At 41.9% G+C, this 22430-nt stretch overlaps 1 long non-coding RNA gene across 1 annotated transcript; it reads left to right on the top strand.

Annotated features, from left to right (window-relative positions):
• The first annotated feature begins 1707 nt into the window (after window positions 1–1707).
• On the top strand, window positions 1708–21594 carry LOC112672072 (uncharacterized). The gene is made up of 3 exons (XR_004810322.2): window positions 1708–2009; window positions 3755–3984; window positions 21446–21594. It is a non-coding gene; the product is annotated as an uncharacterized LOC112672072 (long non-coding RNA).
• Window positions 21595–22430: the final 836 nt, after the last annotated feature.

Genomic DNA, 22430 nt, shown 5'->3' on the forward strand with positions numbered 1-22430 from the left:
GGGGTGTGTGAGTGTATGAATAAGGTTGGAGATGCAGCTTGAGAGAAGCACAAAGGCTGGACTGTGAAAGGAATGGCCCCCGCCTATGTTGGGGACAGATTGTGTTTCCTTCACGTATTCCTCATTCCGCAAATGCTTACTGAGCACCAGAGTGTTCCAGGCAAGCACTAGCTATATGGGAGATGATGAAAAACAAGCAACAGAATCTGACATTTGAAGTGTGTGTTGGGCGTGGGGAGTGGGCAGACAACAACAGATGCATGCCGATTGCTGGTGCCACAAGAGAGGATAATGGGAGCACTCAGGGGAGTCCCTTGTGAAGAGATGATATTGAAGCAGAGGCCCTGAGACACCACCAACAACGACAGTGAGGTTTCATTGGTCCTTGCTGTGTGCGGGGCACTATTTCAAGAGCTTTACATCTGTTTGTTCATTAGTCTTCCTGAAAACAGTATGAGGAAAGACACCATTAGGATCTGTTTTACAGATGAGGAAACTGAGGCATTGTCAGGTTAAGTAACTTACCCAGAGTCATACAACTAGTAAGTGAGAGGGCTGAGGTATATTTCATTTGGGCACTTCAAACTTTAAATGACAGCAAACCAATTCTCTCAACAGCTTGCACTAGCCTCATGGAGTTGTGGAACACCTGCTGGTCAAAGCTAAAATGTCTCACTAGAATTGGAACCCCAGAGGTGACTCATAGGTCAACATGACTTTCTTTTTTCTTTCCTTTTTTTTTTTTTTCAACATGACTTTCTGATCTGGTACTGAGTTCCAACCCAGTGATCTGGGCCAGTGGAGCTGTGGTAGAGCTAATACATGGTGCTGGTGTCACTGCTTCAAGTAACTTTCTATGACCGGCAGGTTGTGAACAGCAGTGGACAAAATAGTCTATGCCAGTCAAGACACTCCACTCGTGCTTGGTGGATCCAATAACTGGCTGTATTATAAGTCAATATTAAAATTTTTCTTCTGTTTATGGACCCCAAAATAACACTTGTAAACATGGACAGGGGAAAGTTTCCAAGATGTATAAGGGATATAAGGTAGCAATCAAACTAAATACAGCGGCTTGTTTAGGCGCAACACCCAGATTCTCAGAGTTAGTTTCAGTGGGTCTTACTGATTTGTGACAGGACTTACTCAGACTGCTGTACTCTTCATTTGATGTACCATCATGCTATTAATCTAAATATTTGTAAATAAAGTATCTTTGTCTAACTTAAAAGGAATAGCATCTGGGGACACCTGGGTGGCTCAGTGGCTGAGCATCTGCCTTTGGCTCAGGGCGGGATCCCTAAGACCTGAAATCGGGTTCCGAATGGGGCCCCCCAAGGGGAGCCTGCTTCTCCTTCTGCCTATGTCTCTGCCTCTGTGTCTCTCCTGAATAAATAAAATCTTAAAAAAAAAAAAAAAAAGCACCTGTCGGGCACGTGTTACCAGTATAGAAAGCTCTTTGAAGGACAAGGCAAGACAAATCATTCATTCAACACTGCGAGCCGAGCCGGGCACCTGCTCCGGGCGAGGCGCACCTGCTGTCTGCGCAGGCGCAGGGGCGGGGCGGGGCGGGGCCTACGGGTCGTGGGAGCCGCGGGAGGAGCCGCGGGAGGAGCCGCGGGAGGAGCCGCGGGAGGAGCCGCGGGAGGAGCCGCGGGAGGAGCCGCGGGAGGAGCCGCGGGAGGAGCCGCGGGAGGAGCCGCGGGAGGAGCCGCGGGAGGAGCCGCGGGGCGGTGGGCCGCAGCCCCCGGGCGGGAGTAGGCGGTTCCCCTGGGGCTTGGCGCTCCAGGGGCGACGTGAGGAGCTGAGTTGGTTAGTTGGGTGAGGAGGCTTTCACGGTGTTCTGCACGCGGCTGCCTTTGGAGTTTGCTAAAACGATGGTGGAGAAATTTCGGGTAGTGTCAGGCCACAGGAGCTGTTGGAAGCGCGGTGCCTCTTTAATGCACCTGAGCTCTTCTTGAAGCAAACAAGCAGGCGGGAAGCAGTGTGCGTCCCTCTCCAGCGCTCCGGTGCGTAGCCCTTTGCAACCTCTGGTCACAAGCCACCCGGGTTATTCACTAGGACCCAGAAACTAAAAAACAAAACAAAACCAAACCTTTAGGTCCTTCTGACTTTGCTGATGGGATTGTAAAGCGGCACAACCTTCCTGAAAGATTTTGCAGTATCTGCCGAGCGAGCGTCTTAGGAAAGGCATTCCCCTCTGACCCTGGCAGCCCCCCTCCAGATACCTCCCCCAAATACTCAGAATTGAGAACAAAAAAAATTCTGATAAAAATGTTCACTTCAAGGTTGTTTAAACTGTATAAAATTGGAAGCAATGAAGAATGTTAATAATCATGGCGTATTTTCATAATGGATTACGATATAGTCATTTTTGATGAATGTTTAATCCTGGGAAATATGCACTGTATAAGTTAAGTGACAAAAGCAAAACAAAAAAATATAACAAAAACATTTAAAAAATGGTAGAAGTATATTTTTTTTTTTTTTTTTTTTTTTTTTTTTTTTTTTTTTTTTTTTTTTTTTTTTTTTTTTAATTTATGATAGTCACAGAGAGAGAGAGAGAGAGGCAGAGACACAGGCAGAGGGAGAAGCAGGCTCCATGCACTGGGAGCCTGATGTGGGATTCGATCCCGGGTCTCCAGGATCGCGCCCTGGGCCAAAGGCAGGCGCCAAACCGCTGCGCCACCCAGGGATCCCTAGAAGTATATTTTTAACAAACATAGAGATATATGCATATGGAAAAGATTGCAATGTTCTTAGTGGTTTGCCCCTGGAAGGAGGGGATTTCAGGTGATTTTCATTTTCTTTGAACCTTTCTGTGTTTTCCCAAATTATCCTCAATAATCATGCCTGGTTTATATTTAGAAAATTAAAATACATCTTTACTTTCGGTAAAAAATTAAAGTGTGTTCAAAGGCTAAATGGCATCTGTTGTTTCCTGACCTGAAGAAGTTGTCATGGTTTGGAAAATAGAACCTAACAAAAGTGAATCTCCCTTGAAAAAAATCCGACAGGCTCCTTGACCTCACGAAAGCTTTTCATTCCTTCTCTGCTGTGACTTTATTGAACACATCTCCTTCCAGTAGTGAGGATGAGTCTGGCACTTGAGGAGCCCAGGAATATTCTCCAGATTTTCTGGCAAGCCCATGCTAGCGTAGGTAAAAGACTCAAAGGAACTATCAAAAGCAACAGCTAACATTTATTGAATGCTTACTCTACGCCAGCCATGATGCTAAGTGCAAGACACACAGACACATGCACCTGCTCACATGCACACACATGCTTTTCTGAATTTATTAATATATTTCATTTTCACAGTGATCTTATGAAGTTGGTACTGTAACTACTCCCACCTTAAAGATGAGAACACTGAGGCCCAGAAGAGTAGTATGCTCCATGTCACACACTAAGTAAGTCAGACTGTCAGAATTTGGATCCAGGTCTGACGGTGCTAAATTGAGAAGTGGGAAAAGCAATAGATGGGGAGGAGAGAAAAGAGAGAGAGAAACCAAAGAGGGGAGAAGCCCCCAGTAACCACAGGGTTTTCACCACTTCCCTCTGAAGGGTACGCCGGAATGAGTGCCAAGAAGCACGTCAGAGTAGGGGGAAGATCATGGCCTTCACATTTGTGGGCCTCAGTGATTCCAGGTGAGCCTGGACGAGGGTCCCTCACCTCCAAGAGCAGCAGTAAAAAGATGAAAAACAAGTCGCATGTGACTGTGTTGGTATTTGATAAAGTTTTCTCTCGAAGGTTAAGAAAGAGGCACAAGTTTCTGGAGTGATCCTGAGGAGAACTTTTGGGTGTCTTCAAGAACTCGCCAGGTGGATAGCAAGGCTCTTCGTTCCAGCTTCACTTTTGAACAGATGGCTCTCCTGTGCGTCAGATGGAAGAACTCCTAGAGCTGTCCTCCTGTTCGGCAGCCCCTATTAAGCTTGGTTCTGGCACCCACATAGAACGCAGGTGGCGAGAGGTGGAGGCAGGTAAGAGGAAGAGTTTTCTGAGGTCTCTGAGCAAAAGAAGGGAAAGAAAAGTTAGAGGTTTCCTGTGAAAGTAATGGCTGTTGCTCGTAACAGAAGGGGAGACTGTGACAGAATAAAGTGTGGTGTGGGGATGAGCCCCTTGTGGGGAAGGAAGAGGGGACCGGTTCTTCATACCTGTCACCAGGTTGTCTTCACTGGCACATTACGGCTGTGGTGTGTCTAATATCACCCAAGGGAGTCCTGCGTGACGGGGGGCAGTGGGGAGGATGAATGGGAAGCAGCAGTTGGGGGTCTGGCAGAGGAGGATATGGCAGTGGGCACCTGACCCGTAGGAAGCATGCCAACTCTCAGAGCTCATGTTGCCCTGCACTATTCTCTGTGGGGCCCATTTAAAATATAAAAGAGGAAGGGGGGCAGCCCGGGTGGCTCAGTGGTCTAGTGCCGCCTTCGGCCCGGGGTGTGATCCTGGCAACCCAGGGTCAAATCCCACATCAGGCTCCCTGCATGGAGCCTTCTTGTCCCTCTGCCTATGTCTCTGCCTCTCTCTCTCTCTGTGTCTCTCATGAATGAATAAATAAAACCTTTAAAATGTTTTTAAAGATATAAAAGAGGAAGGGAATTAACTGAGCACACTGACTGCTATCTATCATACACGGTACTGAGTCCTCTCACCTTATTTAGTTTTGTAAAAATTCGTGGGTCCATGTTACACCCATTTTACATACAAGGAGAAAAAAGCGTAGTAATGTTTGCTACTTGTTCAAGGGCTTTTGAGCAAGTAAATAACAAAGCCGAGATCCAACCTAACATCTGCCTGATGTCAAAGACTGTTTCAGTTTCCTTTTCATGTTGACTCCAGAGATCAGCTGGATGGAGGCCCTGTGTTCATTGTTTAACCATACTCACTTTTAAAGTTCTAATTTGGGGATCTCTGGGTGGCTCAGCGGTTTAGTGCCCACCTTCAGCCCAGGGCGTGATCCTGGAGTCCCAGGATCGAGTCCCACGTTAGGCTCCCCATATGGAGCCTGCTTCTCCCTCTGCCTGTGTCTCTGCCTCTCTCTCATGAATAAGTAAATAAATAATCTTAAAAAAAATAAAGTTCTAATTTGACCAAGTCAGTGGTTTTTAAACTTATGTGAGCATAAGGATTCCTGGGATACTTGTTAAAAGGTATCAATTCTTGGGCTCTATTCCTAGACCTATTGATTAGAATTTCTGTAGGAGGATCCCGAGAATCTATGTTTAACAGGCTCCAAACCTAATTCCCGTGTGCTCAGGCAACTTTGGTCAACATTGGTGTAGGCAGATTTTCACATTTATGGATATAAACTCAGTTGGCTATATGCTGTTTATCTTTGCAGGGTTTTATGTGGTTTAGGAAGTAAAATCTCTCATATTTATGTACTTTCCCCTGATCCCTGTCCTATACTGCTCAGATTTTTTTGCATTATGACATTATTTAAAATAATCAATGGAGATTATGTTTGCATTAGGGGATAAGGCAAAAAAATACAATGATATTTTGCCCCCTATGGTGACATTCCCTATTTTACTTTGTATGTTAGAGCTGAACTTTTTATTTGCATGGATTGAATTGGAAGGAATTCTCTGGTTAAGCATCAGGAGTGAATTTTGGTTAACACAACTACAAAAGGCCAAGGTACATATTTAACTTTTTAACATTGCCTTTGGTAGCCTCTGGTGCTCTTCCAGCTTTGTCCATCTGAATGGGTTTAAGAGGATGTTGTTTCATCTACATTCATAAAATCAAAGAGAAATAGAGATTTGGGGGAATTGGAAAGATAATTAGGCCTAAACCATTTTGGATTGAAATACTCAAATGTCAAGTCTAATAATGCTTTTCAGGAGTATCCAGCTATGCACGATTTATGTGAAATTTGCAGTTATAGGAGGAGGTCACTGGAGATCCAGTATTCTAGTCTCAACAATTGGCAGGTTGCACAGGGGAGCAGAATTCTCTAATAACTAACAATTTATAAAATTAATATCCCTCTGTTCCCCTCCTTCCTACTCAATATCAGCATCTAGCCAAAAAAACTATAAATAAATCTTGAGAAGATGCAGGACTTCAGGAAGTGTGCTGAAGGGTCATGTTGGAGAATTCCTATGGTTTCAGACAAAGCCATTACCAAATATGAATCTGGTAGGATTTGTTCAGTTATTAATTGGAAGAGAGAAAGTTGATAGAATGATTCAAAAGAAAATGATCTGAATATGAGATATTTTAAAAGCCTTCAGAAAATGGATGAAGTCCTCTGATATTTTTGTGAGAATAACTATTTTTATGATTATGCTCAGTCAGTTAAGCAGCTGCATTCTGCTCAGGTCATGATCCAGGGGTTCTGGGATCGAGTCCCTGAGTAGGGCTCCCTGCTCCTCCCTCTCCCCTGCCTGTGTTCTCACTCATGAGTTCTCTCAAATAAATAAAACCTTAAAAAATCTTGCTTAGAGAGGATTCACTTTAAGTATGAGGATTAAATGAGTTTTGACTATAGAACATCTAGCATGGTATCTACTCAGGATTCTGGAATTTTAGTAATTTTTGTTGTTAAAATGTAATCTTTTTTAGCACCAATTATACTTGGATAACATGTTTAACATTTGGTCTTCAGGACAATTACCATTTATTACATGCTATTTGTTAGACACACTTTTTATGATTTTTGATTTTATTAAATTCAATTAATTAACACATTACTGGTTTCAGAGGTAGAGGTCAGTGATTCATCAGTCTGATAGAACACCCAGTGCTCATCATATCGTGTGCCTTCCTTAATGTCCATCACCAGTTACCCTATCCCCTCCATTCACCTCCCCTCCAGTGACCCTCAGTTTGTTTCCTATGATTAAGAGTTTTTTATGGTGTGCCTTCCTCTCTGTTTTCATTTTGTTTTGCTTTACCCTCCCTTCCCCTATGATCTTCTGTTTTGTTTCTTAAATTACACATAGAAGATCATAGGATAATTGTCTTTCTCTGATTGACTTATTTCACTTAGCATAATACCCTCTAGTTCAATCCATGTCATTGTAAATGGCAAGATTTCATTTTTTTGATGGCTGAGTAGTATTCTATTGTATATATACACCACATCTTCTTTATCCATTCATCTGTCAATGGACATCTAGGCTCTTTCCATAGTTTGGCTATTATGGACATTACTGCTGATAAACATTGGGGTGTAGGTGCTCCTTCGGATCACAGCAACTATATCTTTGGGATGAATACCCAGTAGTGCAATTGCTGGGTCGTAGGGTAGCTCTACTTTCAACTTTTTGAGGAACCTCCATACTGTCTTCCAGAGTGGCTGCACCAGCTTGCATTCCTACCAACAGTTTAGGAGGGGTTCCCCTTTCTCTGCATCCTTGCCAACACCTGTTGTTTCTTGTATTGTTACTTTTAGCCATTCTAACTGGTGTGAGGTGGTATCTCATTGTGGTTTTGAATTGTATTTCTCTGATGCCAAGTGATGATGAACATTTTTTCATGTGTCTGTTAGCCATTTGTATGTCTTCTTTGGAGAAATGTCTGTTCATGTCTTCTGCCCGTTTCTTGATTGGCTTATTCTTCGGGTGTTAAGTTATTAGACATACTTTACATATGGGATTTCATTTGATTCTTACTAGGAGACAGGTGCTATTTTTAGTCCCATCACAGTTATGGAAACTGGCTGGTGATGATAAATTGTAACCTTGAATGTTACAGCTGATAAGTGAGGGAGCCAAGATTTGAATCCAGGTTTGACTGTAAAGGTGGTATCTTCCCTCCTTTCCATTTTTCTTTTTCTCTCCCTTTCTTCCTTACTTCTAAATTATTATAGAAAATCTCAAACATACACAAAATAACAAAATAGTCCATGGACACCCCCCAAACCCAGATAAACTTCCTTCAGTTTCAACAGTGATCAACTTCAGGTCAATCCTCTTTCATCTCCACTCCCAATCACCCCTCCCACCCCCAGATTATACACAAAATTCCTGACATCTTGGGGCACCTGGGTGGCTCCGCCAGCTAAGTGTCTGACTCTTAATTTTGGCTCAAGTCCTGATCTCAGGGTCATGATATTGAGCCCTGAGTCGGGCTCTGCTCAAGATTCTCTCTCTCCATCTCCCTCTGCCCCTCCCTTGCCACTCACTCTTTCTCTCTCTCAAAAAAAAATTCCTGACATCTTATCAGCTCAGCTGTAAATATTTTGGTATGTATTTCTAAAAGATAGGTACTCTTACTTAAACACAACCACCATATTATTGTTATACCCACAAGAAAATAACAATGATATTAACTAGCATCCAAGCAGTCTGAGATTTTCCTATCTCATCACTTTGACATTTCACATCTGATTCATAGGTTCCTCAAATCTCTTAATCTCTAGATTTCTTCCCTACGTTTTTTGTCTTGGAATGTTTTTGTTGGGGGGTCCCTCGTGGCTCAGTTAATGTCTCCCTTTGTCTCAGGTTATGATCCCAGGGTCCTGGGTTCGAGCCGTGCATTGGTGCCCCTACCCAAGGAGGAATCTGCTTCTTCCTCTGCCCCTCCCTTCCACTTGTATGTGGGCTCTCTCTCTCAAAAAAATAAAATCTTAAAAAAATGTATTTGCTGAAGAAACTGGTATTTGTCCTATAGAATTTTCTGCATTTTGGATTTTGGTTATTTCATTCCCATGGTGCTGTTTAGCATCTGTAAATCGCTTATTTACCTTTTTAAACAAAATTTCTGAGCTCCTACCATGTTTTTTTTTAATATTTTATTTATTTATTTTTAAAATATTTTATTTATTTATTCATGAGAGACACACAGAGACAGAGAAAGAGAGGCAGAGACACAGGCAGAGGGATCCCTGGGTGGCGCAGCGGTTTGGCGCCTGCCTTTGGCCCAGGGCGCTATCCTGGAGACCCGGGATCGAGTCCCACATCGGGCTCCCGGTGCATGGAGCCTGTTTCTCCCTCTGCCTGTGTCTTTGCCTCTCTCGCTCTCTCTGTGTGACTATCATAAATAAATAAAAATTAAAAAAAAAATAAAAATAAAAAAAGAGACACAGGCAGAGGGAAAAGCAGGCTCCACACAGGGAGCCTGATGTGGGACTCGATCCCACGTCCCCAGGATCATGCCCTGGGCTGAAGGTGTTGCTAAACCGTCGAGCCACCCAGGCTGCCCTAAAGATATTATTTGTTTATTCATGAGACACACACACACACACACACACACACAGAGAGAGAGAGAGAGAGAGGCAGAGACACAGGCAGAGGCAGAAGCAGGCTCCATGCAGGGAGCCTGACGTGGGACTCAATCCTGGGTCTCCAGGATCACACCCTGGGCTGAAGGTGGCACTAAACCACAGCCCCCCAGGCTGCCCTCCTACTGTGTTTAAGGTGCTAGGTTCATCTACCTGGTTTCCTTACATGTGGAGCTTAGAGTCTTGTGAGGAACATAAACACTAGGCAAGCAAATAAACAGATATGAAATTTTATTTATATCATATAATATATAAATATGTACTGCTTATAATGTGAACACAACTCTGGTCTTCATAACACTGAAGTGAAGGGGTTTCTATTATATGGAAGCAACCGTTGCAAGGTCAAAAAGAAGCAGAGTTCAGGCCTTCCCTATCATGTCAACTACGTGACGCTAAGTGTTGGTAGCCGGGTGGGGGAAGGAAGGGGTGGGGTGGATGGATGGGAGTTGAGTGGGGTCGGAGGTGTCCCTTACTATCTCTGAACTCTGATGTCTTCATGTTTAAGATGTTAAGTAGTTGCAGCCCCAGCCCTATACCCAATCAACCAGAGAGTGTCCAGTTTGTGTGTGTGGCATCGACACTACATTGAGAAGTGTAGGTAAGTAAACTGCAAAGATTTTATAGCATCTCCAAGGAGCAGTAAACTGCAGGGAGGAAAACCTGTGTAAAGGACAGTCAGAAATGTAATAAAAAAAAAAAAAAAAAAAGTAAAGCCATCACCAAGTCTCAGCAGTTCACAGTGCTAAATTCCAAGCCAAAAAGAAAGATCCAAGCTGAATATTTCAGCAAATGTCTTTAGCCTCAGACACCTGGTTTGGAAACACACCACCACCTGTGCTGCATTAAACCTGCGAAAAACCCAGGAAGGAAATACAGTGTATGAGGCCAGAAAAGGGTGGGCTTCTGAATCCCTTAGGTCAAACAGCAGGCTGTAAATGACTCTTTTTAAAACAGACATATTACTTCCCAAGATTGCGGCCTGCCACAAAGGAAGGTACACACAGCAGTTGTTCCCAGCAAGAGTTATACTATATGGCTATTAGGGGGAATAGAAGCAGCTTGATTCTTGCCAATGACAGGAAATAAGGTCAAGTAAAGATAACAGGTCTTTGAATTAAAGAGGCTTTAAACACACATCCTGGCCTCACGGCTTTAGTAGTGAATAAGAATTATGGAATGCAGCGTCGGGTTTTCTTACTCCCTTTAAGCTAGACTCCTGAAACACACCGTTTCTGTGATTAACGCCAAGGAGGTCTGTGTGGGGAAGGCACCAGCTTCCTCATACCTTTGGCTTGTTTATGCTCTTTCTAAATAAACTTCACTGCCATGTTGCTAGTGAGATCTGGGCTGCTGGGACCATTTCACTAGTTAAAAGTCTTAACAAGTAGTGTATGTGATAGTCTTGGTGGTAAATACCTATAGCTTTAGAGGTCAAGACTGTCTTCCTTCTGTCTAGGTAAATGGGGAAGGGAGATCGTAGAACCCTGCCATAGAGGCTGGTGTGTTTCGATGTTGCTATAGTTTTCAAAGACAAGATATCCAACCAGGCTTTATTTAATTAATAAGACAGAGTATCAGTTCAGGGAGAATAGCAAAACAAAAGAAAAACAAACATCAAAAGATTGTTTGTTGTGTAGAGAAACACCTGGTCGTTAGTCTTCATTCTCTGCCCTGTTGTGCAGACTGTATTTATTATAGACCCACCTTGGTTTTCTTCCTCCCTGGGTGAGGGGGTTGGTGCAGGAGTAGGAGTAGGGGATAGAAGGAGGGAACTGAAGTCAGGCATCCAATTAGAACATTTAGGAAAGCAATCTAGTTCAGTCCTTGAGCCAACTGGCTATTCTACAGATAACCAGCTGGTTGACCAGACTACCTTTTTTTTTGATGCTTGCTGGCATTCGTTCTAGTGCCCAGGACTATAGACCTGGGTTAACTCCCCCCACCCCCAGAACTGCTGAAGAAAGTACACGGATTCTTGGTGCCTTTAGAGTTTCTTTTTCTTTTCTTTTCTTTTCTTTTCTTTTCTTTTCTTTTCTTTTCTTTTCTTTTCTTTTCTTTTCTTTTCTTTTTTCTTTCTTTTTTCTTTTCTTTTCTTTCTTTTTCTTTTCTTTTCTTTCTTTCTTTCTTTCTTTCTTTCTTTCTTTCTTTCTTTCTTTCTTTCTTTCTTTCTTTCTTTCTTTCTTTCTGACAATCAAAATAGGAAAAAGATCTCGTTGACAGTTCAGAATGCTGGCCTAATTATGCCTGAGAGACATCATTTGTTAGAGACACTCAGAGGTGCGGCACGTGGAAACTGAGGCCAGTATTTGCTCAGACGCAGGGCGAAGGGTCAGGGTCATCTGTTTGCTTGCTGTGGGTCCTTAGGCAAGGCACTTTACATCCTGAACCTTGAACACTGGGGATAATGATACTATCTACTTTGTAGGGTTGCTAAGAAACTGAGATAATGCAATGTTAAGCCTGATGCCTGGTGCAGAGTAAGGAAGAGTTCTGGAACTGCTAACTGTTCTCTGTGTTATCATTGTGATCTTTGTAGCTCACATATACCCTTATTGGCTTCATGGGAAGTCTATAAATCTAAAGTTTCACAAATGTTATTTCTGTGATGTAGAGAATGGTTTGAAGCCCTGTCGAATTTCCTTCCATGGTTTGATTTTAATAGATTTTGGTTCCTTGTTTTTTTTTTTTTTTTCCTGAATTAAAAGCACAGATTTTTGCTTCTGAAGTGCTTAAAGGTTTTTTATATGTATAGAATGAGTTTTTCTTTTTTTCAATTGTTAAAAAAAAAGTAAATGAGTATTAGTGAAAAAGAAGTAATTCTATCACTCAGAGATTACCACGCTCCGCATTTTGGTGAATTATTATTGCACATGTTTCACAACTTTTCACCTAATTATGTATCGATTATCTTCTACATCATTAGTCTTCAGTGTCTTGTTTAGTGGCAACAGAGAATTCTACAGGTGAGGCACCTCATTCATTTTAGCAATCCAATCATGACCCTTTCCAGTTTTTCCACTCTCAAATAGCATCATTGTTAAACTCCCAATCACCAGAATCCAAGATTTTGGTTTCCAGCTGTGGGCCTTCATGCCGCCTCTGCCTAAACCTATAGGTTTTCCTAAAAGTTAGAAATCCGCTACATCTAAAACTCACACCAAGGATACCCCTTTCAAAGACAGGGAAGTAAATTCCTCTCTTGTTCCCCAGTGAGAAGAGGCAAAATTGGGGTCATTTTCATGACAGCTATTACCACGTGTGAGGTGCTCCAAAGAGACATTCCTGTCCTTCCACATATTCCCCTAATCATAGGCAATTTCCTCACTGCAGTAGCAACCCCACCTTTCATGGGGGTGTCAAAATGTGTCATCCAAATATATAGTCCCTAAGACAAGGGGAAAGTTTACACACGTGTGTTCTGTGCAATGCTCTAGCGCCTTTAGACAATGTCTCCCCTTCTATTTTGGGCAGACGTGACTGGGAAAGGCTTTTTCTGTTTAAGTGGAATTTGGACTCATTTGAAGGATATATACATGACTTCACTTGCAGTTGAAGATGGGTTGTTTAATCCAGGAGTAGGGATTTCAAAAGGATTTGGATGTATGGGAAGAGCATGGGGTGGGGATGGGGTGTCTTGTGGGAAATTTTGGTTGGCTTCCCAGGCCTACTTAAGAGCTAGGCTACTCCTGGCCAAAAGTGTCAAGTAGGCGAGGGTTGTCTTCTGGGCCATGCCTTGCCTTCTCACTGTCTCAAGCACTAGGAATGTTGTGGATCTCATGTGGACCTCTGGCTCCCACTGAGCCAGCTGCTCAGGCCACCTTCTAGGGAAGCTCCTCACTGCGCGCTAGAAGAGGCCCAACCTTTGTCCTAGAGGAGGAGAGCGATTTTTCTTTCTGCTGGCAGACAGAGGTCTGTAGGGACACAAAGGTTACTGTAAGTATAAAATAGTTTCCTATGGGTGAAGCTGATGTTTGGGGTGCTTAGGATAAGGAGTATGTAGAGGCGCCACAAGTAGAGTGGCCATCGAAACACCCGACACTCAGTTAAATTCAAATTTCAGACAAACAGCAAAGAATATTTTTTAGTATAAGTGTGTACCTTGAATGCACTCTCTCTTATATTTATGATTTCCCCCATTTTTTGAGTTTTTTTCCTCACACCCAATTTGAAAGCGTTTTTGTCTCAAGCCATCTTTCCAAAGCATTGAAATGAGATTTAGAGAAACAGTAACTCCCTCTTATCACGCTCATTTCTTTGTAGTGTGTAATAGTTAACTAGAGCACACACTGTAACAAGTACAGTGGGCTCAGACAAGGTTAGGGACAAACATCCCTTACTTTTGAAGAACACAGCCTCACTCGTAGGAACAGACTACAGAGTACTGGAAAGGGGCCAACTAGGCCAGATGTTCAGCTCGCTCCTGGCAGGATGTTTTCTAGAAAGATCGATGGTCAGTTGGTGAGTTTGCTAACTGGAAAGTAGGAAGGAGGTGACTGTGGCACCAGGCACACGGTAAGTGTTTGGTGAACATTACTGTTGTTATTAGTTGATCTATTGTCAGAGGCTTAATGTATTTATAGTTTATGATTTTATAAACAACAATGTGATAAATACTTCTGTAGTTTTAATCTTTACACAAATCCTCAGTCTTAAAGTTTTGCATGATTCTTAGAATTTTGTAGATGAGACAGATAAGATCTAGGGAGCCAGCTTGTGACTCGGTATTGTTACATTTTCAGGAATTTCATAATGTGGTACAGCCATTTAAAAAATAAAATTATATAAGCATAACTAAATTATAATGCAATAAATTATGTATTAAATAAGTAAACCAAGGTCATAAATACTCAAAACTCATCACCTACTAGTTATTGTATTTTACTATAATTGAAGCTCTTGGAGTTGTGTGTGTTGTATGTGAAGGGTGGAAATACTGGAAAATGATGTGCTACTGCATGTCTGTGTTCAAAGTGGTGTCAGTGACCGAGTAATGGCATGTTACCTGGAAATCAGCCATGGTGGGAGATTTTATACCATGGAAATTGGCAAGTGGTACAAATCAGGGCCATGTTTTATTGTTGTTAAATGTTTATGTTGTAGTATTTATACCACTGCAGGGAAGTGAAATAGCTACATAGCTAATGACAGAACTGGAAGAGGAATCCATTTCTCCTGACGCTGTCAGAGCTTTTTGGACCATGTTTTGGAAAGCTGTTATTGTCTTTTTTTTTTAAATTTTATTATTATTATATATTTTTTAAGATTTTATTATTTATTCATGAGACACACAGAGAGAGAGAGAGAGAGAGGCAGAGACACAGGCAGAGGGAGAAGCAGGCTCCATGCAGGGAGCCTGATGTGGGACTCGATCCCGGGTCTCCAGGATCAGGCCCTGGGCTGAAGGCGGCGCTAAACTGCTGAGCCACCCGGGCTGCCCTGTTATTGTCTTTTTAATCCTTACCTTACTAGTATACTCTAACACCTCTTAAACTTCCAAGCAGTCTTCACCCAAAAGCATGGAACTGTTTAGGCTATTGAGAAAGTCAGACATTTATAAAGCACTTACTGTGTGCTAAAGATGGAGAACACAAAGATGAATAAGACATAGAGTGTTCTCAAATAGTGATGCCCCAGACTGTGGGTCCCTGAGTTGATGAAAGACTTAAGTCCTTGCCTTCTATTAAATTAAAGAAAATAAATCAAGTCATATGTACATATATAATGTAGTTAATTTTCATCATTAACATGTAAAATGTACACAATAATATAAATTAGATATATATACACACACAGTTGCTTTATTATCACGTGGTGGTCTATACCTTGAAAAAATATAAATAGGGTCTTATTATAGTAAAAAGAGCTAAGGGAGGCAGAAAAAGATAGTGATGGATAGTATGAGCTCTGAAGTCAGACTAACTTGGGTTCAGGTCCTGACTTGATCCCCTACTAGCTCTACTACCTTGGGCAAATTACTTAACTTCCCTAAACTTTGGTTTCCTTGGGACAATAAAAATAGTAATCTCCTCATAAGGTTCGTTTGAAGAGTAAACAACAATCTAAAGTGCTCTGTGCCTGGTATGGAATCAGCACTCACAAAGTGTCAGCTTAAGATACCTTGAAGAAATAAGTCTTAAAAGAGAAAAATATTAATTCTTTGGGATTGCACACAATTCACGGATTCCTGAAGTTGGAATTTCTGCTAAGTAAATCCTGGTTTACTCTGGAAGGATTACCTCCAGGCTTAGAGTAGAGACTTCTAAGAGCTCCAAGGTACCCCTGGACCCCTGAGCTTGTCCTTGTCCTCTGGTGACCTGGCCCCACGTCTCATCTCACCCATAACTGACTTGTCCCTCACCCCTTCCTGTGTCTCACTTCCAACCTCGGCAGTCTGCCCAATGTGCTCTTATTCGGTCACCAAAGATTTCCTGAATCATCTTTTTATGGTGTTTGACACTCTGATAACTGCTTTTATCTTTAGGTAGGTTTGGCCAATACAGCTTTTAACTTTATGTACCCAAAGGTAGAAAAAAGCAGAGGCAAGGAGGCTTGAGGAAAGACGTGGAAAGGGGTAAAAATATTTGTTAAATCTGTGTTTTCACTTTGGTTTATTTTAAGAATGAATATTACTCAGAAATATCAGAGTGGAGTACTGCTATATTTTTGGAAAGTGACATTCTTCTTATTAAGCTTTTTAGTAGTGATTCTATAGTCAGAATTATTTAGTTACATGTATACCATGTGTTTCATCCCTCTTCCTATAGCTCAGCTATTCCTCTGGGCCATATTCCTTTTAGGAGTATGTTCTTTAAGAAGCACGTCTAGTGAGAGTCTTTTGGTGAATTTTCTGTTTTTGTTTACCTAAAAGTACCTTTACTCTCATTCATGAAAGATAATTTCTCTAAGTCCATAATTTTAGGTTGAAAGTTATTTTCTCTCAGCACTTTGAAGGTCTTATCCCACTGTCTACTGACTCCTGTCATTGAGAAGTGTTCGCTAAGCTTAATTTTAATTTTAATTCCTCTGAAGGAGTCCATCTTTGCTCTCTAGCTACTTTATTTATTTATTTATTTATTTAAAAGATTTATTTATTTATTTATTTATTTTTTATTTATGATAGACACACACACACACACAGAGGCAGAGACACAGGCATGGGGAGAAGCAGGCTCCATGCTGGGAGCCCGATGTGGGACTCCATCCCGGGACTCCAGGATTGCAACCTGGGCCCAAAGGCTGGCGCCAAACCGCTGAGCCACCCAGGGATCCCCTCTCTAGCTACTTTATTTATTTATTTATTTATTTTTATTTCTGTAATTTATTTTATTTTATTTTATTTTATTATTTTATTTTATTTTAATTTATTTTTTATTGGTGTTCAATTTACCAACATACAGAATAACCCCCAGTGCCCGTCACCCATTCACTCTAGCTATTTTAAACATCCTTTCTTGGTCTAGAATTCACTGCTTTGAATGCATTGGAATTCCTGAATAAGAGATTGGAATCAGATCAATTTGGGAAAATTCTCAACATTCTCTTTTACTGTCTTCTGGAGTACCAATTAAGTATCTGTGGGACCTTCTCACTAACTTTTTGTTTACTTACCCTCTTTTTCATATATTTGGCTTTCTTTATGTGTTGTCTTCTGTTAAATTTCTTCAGACCTATTTGGTTTCTTTAGTTGTGATTTTTTTTTTTAAATCTGTGGCTTAACCCTTGCATTGAATTTTAAATTTAAATTTAAATATTTTAATTTCAAGAAGTTATAGTTGGTTTGTTTTTAGATGAGTTTTTATTTGTGTTTTTGATTCTTTCTATTTCTTAAAAACATATTAAACATTCTTATTTTATGTTTTGTTTCCAGTAATTCTAATACCTGAAGTCTTTATGAATCAAGTTCTTTTATTGGTTGTTTCTGCTGATTTCCACTCTTGGTGTCTTATTTCCTTTTGTGTAATTTTTGATTGTGAATTCATTTGCTGACACTTTTATTTATTTTATTTTTAAAGATTTTACTTATTTATTCATAAGAGACACAGAGAGAGAGAGAGGCAGAGACATAGGCAGAGAGACAAGCAGGCTCCATACAGGGAGCCTGATGTGGGACTTGATCCCGGGACTCGAGGATCGCGCCCTGGGGCAAAGGCAGACACTTAACTGCTGAGCCACCCAGGCATCCCAACTTTTTATTTTAAATGAAATTTTCCTTGCCTTTTTTTGGCACAATGTAGATACCAAAATTTATGGCCCCAAATCTCTGTATGTGGTCAAATTTGTGGTTATATAATCTCAGGGAAATTTTAATTTTAGTTTTTTTCTTGTTTCACCCAGAGCCAGGGCTGTGCCAGACCATTTTCTTTGTTGTTTGCCACTGCTGGGTGGATTTTCTTCTAGTTTACCTTTTTCTCAGGGCATAGGCTACTTGAGTCCTGGCTTTCTGCAGGCTAGTCTGGCCCTTCACTCTACATGAGATACCTGCAGATCCATAGATGCCCCCAGTGGAGGCAGTCACTTAACTCTGGCCTCCTGCTTCAACTGTGGCCTCAGGAAGGTAAAATACTGTTATTTTCTTGGAAACTTGTTTGCTTATTTAAAGGAGGGCTTTGGGGATGCCTGGGTGGCTCAGCGGTTAAGCATCTAGCTTATCAGTCTCCCTGCATGGAACCTGCTTCTCCCTCTGCCTGTGTCTCTGCCTCTCTCTCTCTTTGTGTCTCTCATGAATAAATAAGTAAAATCTTAAAAAAAAAATAAAGGAGGGCTTTCTATGTTTTGTTTAGCATTTTATTTATTCATAGGGGGGAGAGGTGGAGAGTAGGGAGAGAGAGAGAGAGAGAGAGAGAGAGAGAATCTTAAGCAGACTTTATGCCCAGCGTGGATCTCAGCCCTGAGCCTCAATCTCACAACCCTGAGATCATGACCTGAGCCAAAATCAAGAGTCAGACACAACCAACTGAACCACGCAGGTGCCTCTTTTGTTTAGCATTTTCAACTTTTTTTTCCCGTCACCATAGTGTTTCAGGATAGCTAGGCGACTGTATTGCTAGAAATGGAAATCTGTGTGCTTTTGTTTTGATTGCTGATTTTCTGAGAATGCTTTTATTATATCTTGGAGCTATTATTTTCTGGCAGCCCAAGAAAAATTAATTTTGGACAATGTAAACCAGGAGAAAAATGGGGTTCATTTGACAGAAACTCACTTTCTAGGAAACTCAACTCTTTTGGCTAACTCTGCAGTCTAGTCTGCTTACATAGTGGCCATCATCAGGTATTTATTGAGCTCAGGACTGCTAAGGAATGGCAGAGCTAACTAACAGACATAGAGGGGCCCCTTCCTGAGGCCTCTCTAAGAAATTCACGAACAAGCATTATGGATTCTCATGCTGCTTGGAGAGGAAGGGCCAAATCGTCCCCTTAGACTGGCTTCTCATTTGCAGATGAGTGGATTGGTGCCAGAGAGAACATTTCCTTCAGGATCATGGAGCTGGTTAGCAGTGGCTGGGACTCCCCTCAAAGATACAAATGCAGAAAGTTCATTATTATTTTTAAAATTTTGCTTATGAATTTATTCAGACTTCTGTTCACTGAACATTAATTGAATACCTTCTCTATGCTAGGTCATAGGATGCCCTTTAGCTAGTAGGTACTCAGTAAATGGTAATGTACACACGTATTTGCCTATGTATAGAAACAGACCCTCAATTGCTTGTAAATATCTTTTACTCCCCCCCCCACCCCAACACTGAGCTACATCCTTCCCTTAATATAGGTGAGAAGTTTGAGGTTAATGGAGAGAATGATAAAACAGGGTAAGTTGTTACAGAGCCCATGGGATATGGTTAGGATTGTCTGAGCTCAGTGTCTTTACTGGATCAAGACTCAGAGAGGGAAGGAAATCAGTGAGAGTTGGCTGCTGGCATATATTTGAGTCTTTTTTTTTTTTTTTAAGGATTTTATTTATTTATGAGAGGCACAGAGAGAGAGAGAGGCAGAGACACAGGCAGAGGGAGAAAGCAGGCTCCCCACAAGGAGCCCGACGCAGGACTCGATCCCAGATCCTGGGATCATGCCCTGAACTGAAGGCAGACGCCCAACTGCCGAGCCACCTAGGCGTCCCTGTATTTGAGTCTTGACACTGCCACATACTAGCTGTTAGGCTAGCTCTGAGCCTTAGTTTCCTCTTCTGTAGAATGGGAATTACTGCTACTGAGTGCTATGCACTCCAGAGACACTGTCTTTGTCTTTAAGAATATGTATGAAAAAGTCAGAAAAGAGATTTCTGTAATGTCCTAAGTAACAAGAAAAACTCATCTTTAATCTATTATGCCAAGAAGTTCATGTGGTTCTATTTAGCTAGATAGGTGTACCTATAGCCTGGCTTACACTGGCAAAGAAGGACGGTCATTTCTGTGAACTGACTACTCTTTCTCCTCAGAGAATGAACCTACTAAGTTTGGTCTTTAGCTTTTATACCTCAAATGAGGCTACTATCATGTAGATTTACCTAGCCACTAGGTGGCCAGAGTTATTCATGAAAGGCTGCAGTTAGCAACGAAATCATAAAAATCTTAAAATTTCTTGCATTTGGAGAATCTGCTGTGCAAAACCAAATCCTGTTTGAGTGTAGAAGCTAACAAAAACAAACAGCAGCAACAAAGCAAACAAACATCTTGACACCCTAGGAAAAAGCCGTAGTTCATTGTTTGATGAATGAATGAATCCAACTCTGCTTCCAAAGACAATGCTGCTCATTCAGAAACTGTCAAGAGTAATTTTTCACGACTTCAGAGTTAGGTTTTTAAACTCCCTGCCAGTTCCCACCATGGAAGCAGGACTCCTGGACAGATCCATTTGGAACAGCGTTTGCGGGACCCAAGTAGCTGATGCTGGATGGGGTGCTGGCTGCCTGGGAGGGAGTGTTTAAGGGGGGAGGTTTGCACAGCCATGGACGATGAGAAACATGGAAGGGCTGGAGTGAAGGGTTCTTTTGCAATAGAAACCTTTCATAAGCCATGCCTGGTGGGTGGCATCCCAGATGGACCTCTGTTGGGTTGGAGCTTATGAAATGGTTCAGCCTGATATCTGCCCCGCTCTCAGGGTAGAAGAAGGTTTGCTTATTGAGGAGAGTGAATTGGACACAGATGCTGCAGGCCATGGGCTTGCCCTGGCTTGCCCGTCTTCCTGGCAAGACAAGCAGTTATTAGAGGCTGGTGACGACTCCCTGTGTCTGGGGACGAGCTGTCTGCATTTCTAGGAGACGGCTCCTTCCCAAGGGGAAAGAAAGGTGCCAGGCTGTAGAAGGGTCCAATTATTGGCGGCTCTATTTTGCAGAATGATTGTCTTTGAGTGAAGTATGTGTTACAGAATTAAACTTGGTATTTTTAATTAACATAAAAGAGTCTCAGTTCTCACATGCTATATATATGTATAAAAAAAAATTATTTACACACCTCTCAGTAAATGGCTTCAGAGCCACTTTACTACCTGAGAATCTTCTTGGTCAGTGTCCCAAGGGAAATTGTGAATGTTTGATTTCATAAATGGGTTTTTAATAAATTTGTGTTTTGAATGACACTTTTGTTTAACTTACTTAGGACTTCTGTAAATCTTTGCTATCACTATCAAAGGTAAGCCATTTCTGCTAACACTGTTGTATTCAGATCTGAGGGGTTGAATGGGCCATGGCTCTCTTACCAGGGCCAAAATAGAAGAATTTTCCAGGAGCTTTTGGATATTTATGGCCTACCATCATAAGCTGAAAAACTGGCATCCCCATTCCAGGGTCTTGAGGTGAGTTTGTGCTTGGTGGCTAATGGTTCAGAGGACTATTCTGACCTTGACCTTTGAGTAAACCAATGAGTTAATGCCACTGACCCAGCTCTGTGACTGCAACAACAGGCACCTCTGGATTTGGGAATCCCATTTGACTTTTAATCCTAGTTTTGCTGATGTACAAACTGTATGACCTTGTACAATCTAATCAACTACTCAGAACCTTGTGAAATGGAGAAATAATGCCTTCTTCACAGGACAGTGTGGATGAGAATAAAATGAGTTAATGTGCCAAGTGCCAAATTAAAAACTTGTCAGTGGACAATGACTGACAGTGGCCCAACTACTTCTACCCTCAGAGTCCACCTCACTTTGAAAGTAGGGGGATAATCAGAAAGGCTGCAGATTCTTTTTCTTTTTTCTTTTTTCTTTAGGCACAGAGAAGAGTTTGATCCTCTTGAAGTAGATGACTCCCAGATTTGTAGTCCAGCCTCAATACCTCTCCCAGAACAGAACATGAGAGACTCCTAACTCTGGGAAATGAACTAGGGGTGGTGGAAGGGGAGGTGGGGGGGGGGTGACTGGGTGACGGGCACTGAGGAGGGCACTTGATGGGATGAGCACTGGGTGTTATTCTATATGTTGGCAAATTGAACACCAATAAAAAATAAATTTATAAAAAAATACCTCTCCCAGGTTTCAGGCTTATGTGGAATATTCACAAATGATGATTCTATTGTGTTAGGCTGAAGCACACAAACACAAAACTCATCTCTGCTTCTGCCGCCCAATCCCCCAACACAAGCCCCAACCAGGAAACCTGGTTTCCCTTTCTTTGTTTTTTTCTGTTAAGAACAACAGCATTAGGGATCCCTGGGTGGCGCAGCGGTTTGGCGCCTGCCTTTGGCCCAGGGCGCGATCCTGGAGACCTGGGATCAAATCCCACGTCGGGCTCCCGGTGCATGGAGCCTGCTTCTCCCTCTGCCTGTGTCTCTGCCTCTCTCTCTCTGTGTGTGACTATCATAAATAAATAAAAATTAAAAAAAAATTAAAAAATTAAAAAAAAGACTTTAAAGAACAGCAGCATTAAAAAAAAAAACCAGCATTGTTCAAGATGCACAGACTTGAGCTTAAAGATTTATTTATTTATTTTAGAGAAGAGGGAACCAGAGGGAGCTGGGGGGTGGGGTGGGGCAGAGAGAGAGAGAGAGAGAGAGAAGCAACAGACTTTCTGCTGAGCAGGGAGCTGGTCAGTCAGTCACGGGGCTCCACACAGGGCTCAATCGCAGGATCCTGAGATCATGTCCCCAGCCGAAACCAAGAGTCAGAGCCTCAACCACCTGAGCCACATAGGAACCTCATGCTGATTTGAACTTGGAGTCAGTCATCTTTGTCTCCTTTTTGACTTTCATCCTCACA

This window comes from Canis lupus, chromosome 28 (genome assembly GCF_003254725.2).
Source record: "Canis lupus dingo isolate Sandy chromosome 28, ASM325472v2, whole genome shotgun sequence".
Taxonomy (NCBI): domain Eukaryota; kingdom Metazoa; phylum Chordata; class Mammalia; order Carnivora; family Canidae; genus Canis; species Canis lupus.